Source organism: Rousettus aegyptiacus, unplaced genomic scaffold, assembly GCF_014176215.1.
Source record: "Rousettus aegyptiacus isolate mRouAeg1 unplaced genomic scaffold, mRouAeg1.p scaffold_m13_p_4, whole genome shotgun sequence".
NCBI classification, from domain to species: domain Eukaryota; kingdom Metazoa; phylum Chordata; class Mammalia; order Chiroptera; family Pteropodidae; genus Rousettus; species Rousettus aegyptiacus.
The window spans coordinates 78,338,735-78,352,864 of NW_023416307.1; the positions used below are offsets into that span (position 1 = coordinate 78,338,735).

A 14,130-nucleotide genomic window follows, 5' to 3' on the forward strand; every position below is an offset into this window, starting at 1 on the left:
AGCTCTGGAGGATTTAATCTTAGCTGCAAAGAAGAAGCACTGAGCAATGAATAAGAATCTATTTAAATAGTACTTAACACTGGATAAAAGTTATTTTTTCCAATATATCATTGGTTCTAAACGATTTATCAATCATACAAATGCATGGCTGTGATTCATGTTAGGTAAAATAAAAATTCCTAAGATAATGACTTGGAGGATTTTAGTTACATTTTATACTTATTTCTAACAAAATTTACTTACATAGTTAATAAATTGTATATGAATTAGTTTTAAACCAAATTAACTTAATATTAGTACTACTGAATTTATCTGACATTATTCAAGAACCTGATAGTAATTTGTGCACACTTGCATTCGTTTTCCTTCCTTAAGTGTTATGATATAAAAATCACATACTTTTTTGCCAGAAAGATTTTCAAATATTGTTAAATTGGTTTCCAGTGAGTATTAATTCAAGTCACACGTTAAGGTGCTTAAATAATGATTAAAAAAAACATATTTCATTATATAATCACTTTAAAGTGACTATTAAAATGCAGCAAGTAACAACCTCATTGTTTTTGCATTTTTTCCTACTTTGCGTACTTAACCTAAAACTTCCCCGAATCTGTATTATGTTATATCTCTTTGTATTTCCCACAAAGCCTTACACATATCATGGTACATAAGATGCCCATTAATAATTGATTGGAGTAGATTTATTATGTGATCTTTAATTTTTTACATATCATATTCTATAATTGTACATATTAATATAATTTAGAAAATTTCATATATTAAAAGAATATAATAAGTTTAGTGATTTTATCATTATCATAATTACTAGATTGTAAAGACAGCAGTAAAGAAAAACTTACATCGAGATGATAGGAGTTATTTCAAGTATCATTTTAGCTGCTTAAATTCTCAATGTTGAGCATAAGTTTCCAAAAGCATATCATTCTACGACCATAGGACTTTAGCCAAACAATCATGGGATGCATTTAAACAATTTTAATTATATTTATTACTAATCAGTAAGTAAATCAAGTAAGTTTTACATCACCAATATAATGAGATTTCAAGAACCGTAGGTGTGTCAGCCTTCATTCTCCTCGTTCTCAGTTCGAGTCTCCACCACCCAGGTGACTGTTATAGGGAGTTTAGATGTGTGAGTACAATAAGCCAAGTTCTGCATATGGGAAAAAATATATCTAAAAATGCTGCCTATGGCCTTTGATTCAATGTCAAGTTTTATTTTGCTGCCTGCTGTCTGATGATAGACACTTTCCCATGATTTTAACTTTGTCATTTTAAGATTGACCAGACCAGCACTCTGCCTTGCTTTTGCTTCCCAACTTCTGCAAAAGGCCAGCTCTCCGCACACTGGCGGTCTAGGCTTGTGTAACTGCTAGTCTGCTTTGCCCCGACTGATTTCTCTAGAACTGATCACTTACCAAGTAGACTCATGCAATATACTAGCCCTTATTTTTTCTGCTGAAATATCTACTAACCCCAACGATAAGAACTAAGACAAGGAATGAAAGCTTTAGTCAGGTCAGCTTTGTTTTGGTATACCAGATATTTTTCCTATAATTAAATCTATATCCTAATAAATCAGAAAATAAAAATAAGTCAAATAAGTGCTAATAAAGCTTCAAATAGGCCACAGATCCAATGCTTAATTCTTCTCAGAACTTATAATTGGTATATTGGCATATAAGATGTTAAAACATGCTTTCAGATATTATTTTAAAAGGCAAAAACCAAAAAATCTAGCCAATCATTCTTACTATAAAAGTATCATTTTATTTAAGAGCCAAAATATTTTATTAGTTAATAGTATAATCAATACTGATTATCATCAGTTTGTATTATTTGTAATAGCACTGTGGACTTCCAGAAATAAAGGAGTTAACACATGCAGACAGAATAAAATATCAAACTAGCGAATCCTTTTCTATTTTGTTCTTTTACAGTCATACAACAGAAAACAATCTAAATCAATCTTCTGGAAAATTGGTAAACACAACCATTGCTCCAGAGCTGATATTTGGTAAACCAAGTTTCAGCTTGGACTGAATTTTTACTGAAACCATAGTAAATGGAGTTTTAGAATAGAAATAGAACCCAAGCAATACATCTGGAAACAGTGTCACTGTTTGAAGGAAGTTTTCCAGTGGTATAATTTCAATTTGTAAACTACAGCTTCTTTTACTTCAAATATGAAAAAAAACAAAAAGTTACAATTCTCATTCACATATTTGTAATTTGTTTCTATGAAACATTTGAAAGAATAAAATGTTATCACACCTACAATGTACTAAAACTTAATAAACTCAAGTATGAAAAATTTATCAGTATTTTTGTAAGACAAATATAAACTGAAATTTTTACTTTCCAATCTTTCTGTTTTTGCTAAGTCTTGCCCTCATTCTCAGTGTCCTCCTCATGATATCTTCTCATGGAAACCCCTCTATTCTTCCCCTCTGTTAAATTCCTAAAGCTCTCAATATAGACCACTACATAATTATCCCTACCTTAATTCTCTTCTATAACATTATTTTGTTTGTTATGTAATATAATACCCATTTATTTCTTCTAACCCTCTTCAAAATGCTTAATAATTTAGAAATATATGAGTATTTGTTCAGATATGGTGAGTAATCCATGTCTCTTTACCTAAAGGCATATATTTCCTCTCCATGTCTCCAGGTCACACTTAATCATTCAAGCTAATTAACATATTGCTTTTTTGATAAATTATTTCATGTTAACCACCTCCATCCAACCATATTTACATCTTCCTTTAAGTTTCCAGGGCAGAAATAAATGCGAAGCTCAATAATCATTTGTTGAGCCAGAGAGAGATTAAAAGTAAGCATTTATATGATCTATTATTTATATGCTGATATGTACCATTTATCTTATTGTATAGTAATCTCCTGGAGCATCCAGCCATGAATGAGACTGTTTCCTAATGGCCCACAGTACTTAGCATAGTGTTCTGAACATAATTCCCATTCTTTTTATTGGATAAGTGAGTAAATGAATAAGTTAAAACACAAATAAATAAATAAAATGCCTGGTACAGCTGATAAGTTATCTCATAGAGTAAGATAAGTGAGGAGAGTATGCTCTAGAAAAAATGATGTTGTAATATGACAACTTTTGAAAAATTTTATGTGCTAATAGATTTCCTTGCACCTGAGACATTTTCCTTTTGCAAAAGTTGACTTAAAAGGAGTTTGGCTGTTTTGTAATTACTAATTTGTACTTCTTTGTTCCTTCATCTTTTTTGCTCTGCCCCCCCAAACCCCTTCTGCTCTTGCAATCACTAGTTTCTTCTTTCGTGAATCTGTTTTTGTTTAGTTTGTTCCTTAGAGTTCACATATAAGTGAAATCATATGGTATTTATCTTATGACTGAATAATATTCCATTGCATATATGCATCATGACTTCTTTATCCAGTCATCTATTGATGGGCACTTGGGTTGCTTCTATAGCTTGGCTATTGTGAATAGGCTGCCATGAACATAGGGGAGCATTGATTCCAAATATTTAGATTATTTTTCTTATACAGTACCAAAATATCATTGCTACAGATCAAAATAAAACACATAATAAATATTTTCATAATTCAAACAAAACTCAATTTCTAAGACCCTCGTTCTCATTCTCTTTGTACATTTTAATATAATTTGAATTATGTAATAGAAATTTTAAAAATCTAAGATGCTTGAGTTGTCATCTTATACTTTATAATGCCAACTTCCCCAATCTATGCTTTAAAACAATTAACATTTACTTCTCTTAAAGATAGAAAGTAGGCTTAGCATATTCCTATTTTGACATTGTTATATAGAAAAAGAAACTTGTAAAGCCAAAGCAAATACACTTAAATCTTCTTTTATATTTCTAGCCAACCATCTAGATATTATTATACCCAATGATTTTACATTAGAAATTTGCTTTTAGATGTAAGGCTGCATTATAGTGGTTTAAAGTACAGCAAGTTTCTTTAAATTGTAACAGTAAAGGACTGCTCAAGGTCATTGGTGGAGAGCAAGGTATATTATAGAAACATCAGAGATATAAGCTGCCATCTCAGCTTGTGACTGTGAATGTCTTCTGAGAGAAAGTAAGCTTGGGGAAGTATGTGTAAGAAATTTTAATGCCAGAATCCTAGAAATACATATTTCACTTTGTGTTCAGGCACAAGCCATACTTCAAGGGAGACTGACAATTTCAGTCTAGCTATATGCACAGGAAGGAGAAATACTAGTGAGCACTTAGCAGTTTCTGCCTTGCTAATTAATGTAGGCTTATTTGTACCAATATATCTACATGCACTAATGCTTCTATATAAAAATTAATGTAGATATCCAGAAATGCTGGAAAACAGCAGATAACATATTTTCTCTAAAATAATCATTATTTTGGTGTGTTTTGAAACAAAAAATTCTGCTTAAGTTACTAAATTATGAAAAATAATTATGAATCTATTGTTCATGAACATTTTCTTTCTTAAACACTGCCTTGGGCTCAGCAAAGAAGAAATATCAATAGAAGTAAAACTATAATTATTTCTTATTGACTGTATCATTCTCTAAGTTGTGAGCATGACCTAGTTTAAATAATGGGAGAGGAATAATTGTTCATTATTTCCTAAATTAAATTTTAGAATAAAAAATTATTCAGCAAGGTTTATATTAGTTATAATTCTGTACTAATTGTATACATGTATGTGTTTGCCAAATAGAACATGAATATTATTTTAACTCTGATAACAATTCAAAATAAAGTATATCTTATAAGCTAATATAAATATTTTAATTATAAAAAAATCTGTAATTTCTTTATACAATAATGAAATCCTCTAAAATGTGAAATTCTCATTTGAGAATTCAAAATAAACTTTGACTAAGGTAACTGTTAGAAAAGTAAAATCACACACACAAACACACAAACACACACACATATCACCCATATATTATCAGTGTGTACTAATTTCGTCTCTCTGATAATCTGTATTGTGCATTTTAAGAAGAATAAAAATAGTTTCTAGTCTATAAACCATAAATGATATATATATATATTTTTTTTAATCTGTAAATGTTTTCACTAGAAAACAAAACATGCTATTATGCTATGCTATTATATGCTATGCTATTATGGAAATGCATACACAAAGGTACATTGGGAATGAGAGTAGAGGAAGTGGTTACTAACACATGATTGAGAGATAATATTTATATTGCTCAAATCTGTTAAATGCTAGAAGCTGTAAGTTGATTTGAGTATAATATAGAGAAACTGTCTATTTACTGAGCTCTTTACAATTCTATTGAGCAAGTTCATGAGATGCTAAACTTTGTCAAAAAAGTTGTTCAAGTGATAGCTACCTGGTCTCCTGTCAGGAATGTCTAAATGTCTTTCCCACATTGCAGACAAGTATATCCTAATTTACCATTGAAGTCCCTTGTGATGACTATGGGAATTTGTCTTTGAATAACACCACTTCCAACTATAAATTAAATTAATAGATTTATTCAATAATAAATAATTACCAATTTCAGTGATCAGAAATCACTTGCTCAACGATATAGTGTATACTTTCCTCTATTAACAAACTTCACTATATTTTTAATGTGTTTTTAAATAGCGATAATATCTTAATTTTAATGGCATTACTTAATCTATATTAAAATAATTTGATATGAATTAAACTTTATGCTCAATCTGTAGCTCTAAGTTGATTGAATTTTATGCTGAAAATATTGTCATTTGTATGTAATATATCAACAAAAACTGCTCAGATAATCAAGTGTGTTTCAAATTTCATCTTTATAAAATTAGCATACATACAATCAAAGTGGTTTCTATTTCTCCTAGATTTCAGCAACACAAAGTCATAAAGAAGTGTGCACACATGTTTAGTTGATAAAGGTGAAAACTTAAATGACAAAATCCATTCTGGGCTAATTGGAAAAATAGTAGTATATCACTGTGTGTGTGTTTGTATATAAAACTGCAATATATAAAATATCTTACATTAGATGATTCCCTTTCCCTAGCATCATCTTGCTCGAATAAAAATTGGAAGCTTTTCATTCTTGTGAATAGTGTATGTGGTCTCTTCAAAAAATGAGTTAAGAAGAAAAGAACATACTATTTGACAGATGGCACAAGAACATAACAGAAGCTTAACTTAAAAATTCAGACCTACAATGCCAAAAGATTCAACTATCTGCTGACTTGATATACTCTGCCTTTGAAAACAAAATCAAATAACTATATCATTATTATAGTAGTAACATATCAATAAAATGTATCCTACAAAAAAAGTAGGAAAGTCTAATTTTAGCAACTTTTGTCTTCAAAATTTTCTTTACACTTTGAAGTTTAAATAACTTGAAGTTGTAAAACATTTTGATTTATTACATACCAAATGTCCAAATGCTGCTATATTTGTAACTACATTCTAACTTGGTATGTAAAGACAAGTTTACTAGAGGCCTCATTTTAACATGAACACCACATAACTGCACAACTTCAACATCTAATATAGGTAGTTTTACGAAGAAAGAGTATTACTAGATAATCACCAAAATGTAATTAACTACAAAATTCTGATATACATTTCTAAAAACCTTACACATGAAACATTTTTTTCCTATTTCCTATGAACAAAAGTTTGTAAATATTTTGTTTGCTTCCACAAAATGGTATTTCTCTAGGTATTTGTCACTTTATTTCTTATTTATCTCTGGAAAAGGTCTTTCAGCATTTGATCTAATTCATAATTTGATACAGCTCATTATTTGCCTAGATTCACAGAACAAAAAAATGATGCGGTATTTAACCTAAACAGTTTCTTGTAAGCTTTCTTTCTTTCCAACAACCTACAATATATTGGTCTCCTCATAGACATATACAATTTATTTTTTACATCCCACCATAAACCACCATATGTAGCTGTGTAGTATAATTCTCATCAAGCATTTATATCAAAGAAAAAAGAAGATTACATGCCATACTATTATGGAAATGCATACACAAAGATACATTGGGAATGAAAAACATCTGCTTTCATTAGATAGAGTAACAAGCCTTTGGTATTTGTGATTTTGTAACTTTATAGGGCCCCATGCCCTGTGAAAGCCTCAAATTGGTTCTTGTAGCATCGGAAGAAAAAATGACTCAAGACTATGTTGTGCATGTTTCTAAAAATCCTCAAATTTCGTCTCCTACAGCTTAAAATTTGGATTAAATTTTTACAGTTCTGCCTTCATTTAGAGGATAACATTACTAGGTGAAATAAATTCTACAGTACACAAACTTTGAAAATCTAGGAATCTGTTAATATATTTAAAAATTATTTTTATATTTTTGAAATACAGGCACAACATAAAATATATTAATATAATATAGATTTCATTAATAATCATTAATAATAGTCCATGTACTTCTATAAAATGAGTTTAACATTTTTTATTGCTAATGAACATTTGTGACTGAAAGTTTATAACTTAATTCTGATTTTGTTTCCTTCCCTCAATTTTCCACTTCTTACTATTTTACCTCTTCTTATGGGAAGGAGATGTGTCTTCATCTTCCAGAAAATAAATACTGTCTCTAAAAAATCAACAAGTTAATACTGATTATAATCATTGTTTCTAAAATATCTACTTGCATGAATAAAGTATCCAGTGGGAATGAAACAAATCTCAGAGCAATAAAAATAAATTACAATTTACTCTGTAGAATTTGAAGGGAGGCATCCTACTTTCCAATTTTAAATTAAAGCACTTTCTGTACTGTTTGAATTTTCCTTTTTTACTTTATTAATTCGTTTTTCTTTACCTTAGTCCTCTAAATTCATTTTTTAAAGTGATGATTCATATTAAATTATATGCTAATTTTAAAAGTCTGCCAATGTGTAAAAAATGCATGGCCCTCAAATTTTGCTTATAACAAATTTTAGTAAAAGGCAGATAAAGTCAGTGACTGTAAAAAAAAGAAGAGGAAACATATCTTAATATGTCACTACAATTAAAGTATAAAATTTTAGCAGCCATTTACATGTTTATATTATGCTTTGTATACAGTATTATCTATATAAATAATATATATATAATTACTTATACATGGTTTATATATATACACTTCTATGTTGTGTACACAAATAATTGTATAAACAAACAAACAAACAAAGGCAATTTAATATAAAATAGGAAAAATTCTGTTGTACAACTAAAACGATTGATGCCGAGGAGCCTAAGGAACATGAGGAGTGACTGATGAAAGCTGATTTGATAAAAGGCTTTTAGGAGTTGGTATAGAAAGAAAAAATTTTTTCTGTAATTCACACAAGTAGTATTTCAAAATTTACTGAAAAGATCAAAAATATATACATCAAATTAGACACATCATTATGATAGAAGCAGGGAGAGCTTTGATAGCAATGTACCCCGAAGATTACAGTGATACTGACCATTTATTTGTTGGGAATATCTGAGGTACCAGAAAAGTTAGAATAGTTGAAATCCCATCTGAGATTTACAGGGCCAGTTATGATTAAATAAGTAAGAAATGCCATTGTGCTAAAACCTAACATATTATCTACCATCCAGCTGTAAAATTAAAAAAGAACGGAGAGTAATATTCACATATTAAATGCCATCATGAAATAGATTTGGGTAGATTTCTCTCTATTAAAGAATGGATGAGTTTAAGTAGACACATTTCCTTCCAAAAAAAAAAAAAGTTCTCTCCATGCATTATTTAAATCCAAGAGGTAATTGCCTAGTGAAGGCCTATATGTCTCAGCAACCCCTTACTCTATTAAAACCATGTGACTAGATTTAGCCAATGAAATGTGAATAAAATGATTTATTTCATTTCACTGCTCAGACTTTTAAGATGTTGGCAGAGTTTTTCCATCCTCTTTTCTCCCTTCTATTTTGAAGTTGAAGCTTCCAAAGCTCCAGGTATTAAAAATGTCACAAAATTGAAGAACCCTGAGTTCTATAATCCCCACAGAGTAAAGGCCATAAGATGTTAAAACTTTTGTATTGAACACTACTTCAAAGAGAAGTAAAATTATATTGCCTTTGACTCCTGAAATTTGTGAGTTTGTTTGTTACTAAAACTAGCATTATTATAACAAAAATGAGTTAAATAAAAAAATAACATGTGTGCTATGAAAAATATTATTGATCAAAAGAACGGGACATAACCCAAAACAATTACTATAGGACTTGCTATTGAAAACAAAAAAATTATTAGACAAGTGTTTAGAACCTTCAGAGGGCTAAAAGAAGTACAAACCCTTATTTAAAGAGAGTGGATAGGAAAAATAACCTGAAATACAATGAAAACAAGAAACAATAAAAAAGATGAAAATAGAATAAAAATACAAAATAATTAAAATCCAACATAAAAGCAGCAAAACCATAAATGTAGTGAATAATGAAAACAATAATATAGATAACCGACTTGAGATACCTTTGAATGCAGAAGAAAAGGTAGCACAAACAAGACAAATTATATACATTGTCTCTATGTGTGAGTGTGTGTGTGTGTGTGTGTGTGTGTGTGTGTGTGTATTCTCAGTAATTTCACACAGAGGGATTATTGAGAAAAATAACACTATGACAAGTGTAACTAAAGATATATTGAAAGAATAATTTTATGGCTAAAATTAATCTGTTTTCATTCTAAAAATTATTAAATTCCTAAAACGAAAGGATCGATTTTATCACAACTTTGAGACCAAAATTTTATAACCAACGAATTTATCTTTCACATGATACTGCAACAGAAAAAAATGGTAGATATTCAAGGTCTCAGAAAAATACCACCTATTTCCTTTTCTTATGAAAACTATTTTAAAATATTTTATTATAGAATGGAAAATACTCAAGAGAACAAGATGTCAATTATAAGAAAGTGTTGACACGGTCTCTCCATCCTAGTGGAAGTCATTTCAATTTTAACCAAGATATGCACAAAAAATAGTCATTATAATATTTATAATAAAAAAAGTATAAATAAACTTAACATCCGATATTAGAAAACAAACTTCTTCATGGAATATTAAAAAGTCTTCATTGTAAGCATGAAGATCTTTAACACAAGGAAATAATATAACCCTACCTGAAAACAGAAGAAACTAAAACAAAGTGTTCAGTGTAGTATTGATTTTATGGTAAAATAGAAAAAGTATCTAATGGAGTGCTGGAATTTGAATGCTTTTTTCCCCTGTTTTTCTGCACTTTTCTGAATTTTCTCATTTCCATGACCCGAGTTACAAACATGTATTTTAAAAATATTAAAACTTCAGAAAATATAGATAAATAGCATATTATGTTTGGGTACTTTATTATGTCATTATTAATATTGATTATTACTAGTTGCAGAGTCAGTTCACTTATTTAGACTACTTTTTAGCAATTAACATACCATAAAATCTCATTGTAAAATGTAGAAATAAGACATTGTAGAAGTAGATGAAGTTCCAGCAAATAGAAGAAAAAAATTAAGTTGTGATTATGCTGTTAATCATATTAAACTCTTCTTATATTTTCTGCTTCAACAGTTTTATCACCATTTCAGCTCAGATATCAATTTTCTAAACAAACGTACATTTAAAGAAATATCTCATTCTTTGTAAAATGAACATAATTTAAAATTTTAAAAAGTATATCTTATTATAGCACTAAATACCTTGGACTTATGCCAAAATATTGAAATTAACTGTTTTATTTACATGTTGCACAGAAGTAGGAATTCATTACAGTTTCCTTATAATATAGAGAGAATTTTGAAAAAGAAAATTTATATATCTTGCCATATTTACTCTTTCACTCATTTTAGAATTTTTAAAAAAAATAAAGCACCTCTATTTTCTGGAGGTTTTGGCAGCAGCATAAATATTCTTGTCTGTAGTACAGGATATTATATTATGGGAAAACATTTCCATAATAAAATAATACTTAATTAATACAAAAGTTATGAGGAAAACAATCTTTAAGGCAAATAGAAGAATACATCTAATGTGACAGATTTGAGTGATAGCACAATACCCTCTTTTCTGTGATGTTGACACAAAACACTAAAGGACACCAAACTGTCAGTCTTGTTGTTTATCTTCTATCTGAGACTAATAAAAGAAGGAAAGTGATTGACAGCAAATAGACACAGTGTCTTAGACATTCAGTTGTTATTTTTTCTACATATATAAAAGCACTGTATCAAAAGTAGTGTACCAATGGTTTTAAGGACACCTTACTTTTCTAGCTTCCTAAGATGCCGTCTTTCAAAAAAAAAATTAAAGACATTTATAGTTTTATTATATGACAAGTTATACATTACCCCTCTTAAAAACTATTGCTTCTTGATATGTTATATAGATTATATGTGTGCTTATGTATGTGTTTTTTTATATCATTCAAGTAGAGAGAGAGTAGGAGAGTTCTAGTGAAAGAAGGCACAGAAAAGTAGACATGAATTGAGAAAAACAATAACAAAAGAATATATAGAATGTGTTTTTTTTCTAATATGTCTTTTCTAAATACATAAAACGTTAATTAAAACATGTGTTCAAAACACTGAATAGGTATAGAGGATGTTCCAAAGAAATAGCAAGTGCTTATACTAATTTTTAAGAGCTTGAAATTTATTTGGAGATTAAATATATAGATATAACATGTGAGTAATAATTTCAAAGCAACATGCAAGCAATTTAATGATAATGTGGCATAAACTTTTAAATCAGAGCTGAAGACAGAAAGTAATTAAATAAAAATCTAATGAGTCAAGAAAATCATTTTGGAAACTTCAAATATAGAGTTAGCCCTTGGACTGGCAACACCAGGCCAGAGGAGACAAAAAGTCCGAGAATTAGCTCCAGCAAAAGGAAAGATGGTGTCTGTAATAGGATGGGTAGGCCCAGCAAAGGAGTATGAATTTCTACATATATAAATATATTCTAGACTCTCTCCATCCACACTAACTTTTTCCTCCTCAGATAATGTAAATAGTCACCAATATGCCTACAGACGTGCCCACTTCTGGACTCTGTTGTCATGACTCCCACTGTCTTGGGTGTTGATCTATAAAAGTCTCAGTTCCAAATCCTATTTATTTTGAAAGGCTATCTCTCTACATTTTTTGCATAGAAATTACGCTTCCCATCCATAAAAATATTCCCCATTTCTCTGAATTCTTTAAATATAGTTCTCATTTAGGATATATTAATCTCTATGAAATATTATAGTTATCTATGCTATTATTATTTATATTGTGCTTTGTTTCTTTCAGAGTGATATTGTGTATGTGCTTGATTCATTTATATCCACCTTGATTCATTTATATCATGAAAAAACTAGACATGGCTATAATAGCTAGAAAATGTTATACTCCAATTATCATTTGGGAGAAATAAGCTTTTCTTTCAACACACAATTGCAAATTTTCAAAAACATTTTTTCTTTCAAATGTCAATATAATTCACTAAGAAGTTAGCTGTCTGTATAACATTTTATATATTATCAAAAAATACGTATATCATCAGGAAAAACTAATTCAGATATACCAGAGTTTCCAGGTAAGATTGTACAAGTGTTCATATTTTGGCTCAATACATATGTTGCAAATACATAATAAAAATATAAAGAAAATAGATAGAAAAGTAGATATAAAAGTGGCCCTCCAAATAAAATAAGCAGAGAAGAACCAAATAACAAAGGGACGAGTGGTACCAAAGCTGCAGGCCCGTTTCACTCTAGGTCTGAAATTTGTTCCCATGGAGTAAAAGGGATTTAAGTGCTCTCAGATAAATGGGACCAGGAATAGAAAGTTCTTGAAGCCAGGGCCTGGAGGGTGGCTCACCACTCTGAAGGAAGCTAAAAATAAAACACCACCAACTGAGCAGTGGCTTCAAACAACCTATAGTTCTCAGGCTGTGAGTGCACAGACAAAGCCTTTTAATCAGAATGAAGCAAGTTGATTCTCTAGATCATCGGGCTCTGAAATACCTTGGTTTAAAAAAAGGGAGAGGAGGAAGAGTGATTCTGGGCTTGGAACCTAAGGAGGTAAGTAATAAGAGATAAGTGAACTGCACAACTTTAAAACAGGAAAGAGTGAGCACAGGAGGTGAGAAAGTGGGAGGGGGAAAAAAAAGAGTGTGGGAGGCAAAAAAAAAAAAAAAGATCATTCCCCCACTTCCAAAGAGTATTTAAAACAAAACTGCATACAAATAATATGTTAGACAAAGTAAAATATATAAGAAGAGCATGTTTAAAATGGCTCTGGTAATAAATGAAAGAGTAATTTTCATTAAAACAAAGTAAAACATTATAAAATAAAAGAAGCATAAATAAAAAAACAGATTAACATGAAAAGAAATAATTTTAAATTTTAGTAGAAAGTACAGTCACTGATATTAAAAATGGAACTATTAAATTTGTAGCTATTTTTGAGAAATTCTGTGGCAAAAAGCTCAGAAAGACAAAGATATATATTTATGATATATTAGATTACATATATTTATATGTGCAAATATGTGAGTATATATGTGTATACATGACAGTTGAACAACCAAAACTTATGGTGAGAGCCTTCAGCACATGTCTAATAGCATATCCAGAAGACTTAAATGGTGGAGTGGCATTAATTCAAAAATCAATTATTAAAGTTTCACCAAAACTGAAGAAATATTTAAAAGGGATGCTACAGGCTAATCTCTCATGAATATAAATGCAAAAATAGTAAACAAAATATTTAGCTAACTGACTCCATTGGTATAAATAAAAGAAAATGCTTACTAATTTGGGTTTATTCCAGCAACACAAGTTATTTACACCTATAGAAAAATTATTAATGTATTTTGCCATACCAACAAAAATAAAGGTGGGAAAGTCCAAAATTATCCCAAAAGATACATAGAAGTATTTTATGAAATTAATAACATTTGTGATAACCTTATAAATCTTGGACTAGAAAGGAATTGGTGTTTTTGACTTTCACGTAGATGATCTTTTCAATCATGCTTATCGTTCCTTGACTCCCTCCCCTCCACCCTCCCTCAACCACTCTATGTGGATATGCTTTTCACTTTATCATAACCAGTACGTGCAGCC

At 29.7% G+C, this 14,130-nt stretch overlaps 1 protein-coding gene and 1 long non-coding RNA gene across 4 annotated transcripts in view; one reads left to right on the top strand and one right to left on the bottom strand.

Annotated features, from left to right (window-relative positions):
• Window positions 1-14,130, bottom strand: part of CADM2 (cell adhesion molecule 2) — a 986,159-nt gene that overhangs the window by 166,199 nt on the left and 805,830 nt on the right. The gene's annotated exons all lie outside the window — the stretch shown is intronic.
• LOC107514529 overlaps window positions 12,900-14,130 on the top strand; it is a 33,476-nt gene continuing 32,245 nt past the window's right edge. Inside the window, exon 1 of the long non-coding RNA XR_001597796.2 lies at window positions 12,900-13,083. This is a non-coding gene — a long non-coding RNA (uncharacterized LOC107514529). The remainder of the gene's footprint in view (window positions 13,084-14,130) is intronic.